Genomic DNA, 904 nt, shown 5'->3' with positions numbered 1-904 from the left:
GGTCACTTTGATCTCTTTCTAGAATATCTTTTAGTACACCATGTAGGGTTGGTTTGATCCTCATGAATTTCTTTAGTTGTTCTTTGTCATGTAAGTATTTTACTTCTCCATTAAACTTCAAAGAGAGTTTTGCAGGGTATATCAGTATGGGATGAAATTTGTTTTCTTGTAGAATTTGAAATACTTCTCTCCATGCTCTTCTTGACTTGATGGCTTGTGATGAGAAATCTGATGTTGTTCTGATGGGTGTTCCTTTAAATGTGATCTGTTTCTTATCTCTAGCTCCCCTGAACTCTGCCTGCCTGCCAGGCTGCTCATCGAAGTTCCTCTGGATTTTCAGAACTCCCAAGAGTGTCATACTCAAAACAGAGAAATTAAATGAAAGTTTATATCAGATAGTGAGAGCTGACGCCAAATTTCTTTCTCCACTTAGTGGCCAATAAGCTACCAACAAGGTATTACCTACCAGGTGGAAAATTAGAAGAGTCTTGCTAATAATGACTACCTGAAAAAGGGACTTAAAGTACAAAAGGGAATTCCCCAAATATGACAGCCAAACAACTCACTAAGAGGAAAACCACAGTAGATGAGTTTTTGTTCAAATGATTCTGTTCAGATAATTAAAAGTGAGCACACAACTGAAGGTTTTTAGCCATTTGAGAACACATTTAATGTGAATAACAGGGATGGATCAAAGAAAGAAAGAAAGAAAGAAAGGTAGCTAAAGAATTAAATGCAATTTAAGAGAATAAGCATTAATCTAAAATTATCATTTTTAAATTAGAGAAGTATGTGATGATATATTCATGAAACAAGAACAGAATGCTATAGGAAAATGACATAAAAATGTTAAAATGGGGGGCTGGGGAGATGGCTCAGTAGGATAAGTGCTTGACTGGCAAAC

This window comes from Octodon degus, unplaced genomic scaffold (genome assembly GCF_000260255.1).
Source record: "Octodon degus isolate 3935 unplaced genomic scaffold, OctDeg1.0 scaffold00080, whole genome shotgun sequence".
In the NCBI taxonomy this organism is placed as follows: domain Eukaryota; kingdom Metazoa; phylum Chordata; class Mammalia; order Rodentia; family Octodontidae; genus Octodon; species Octodon degus.
This window is presented reverse-complemented; position numbering follows the sequence as displayed.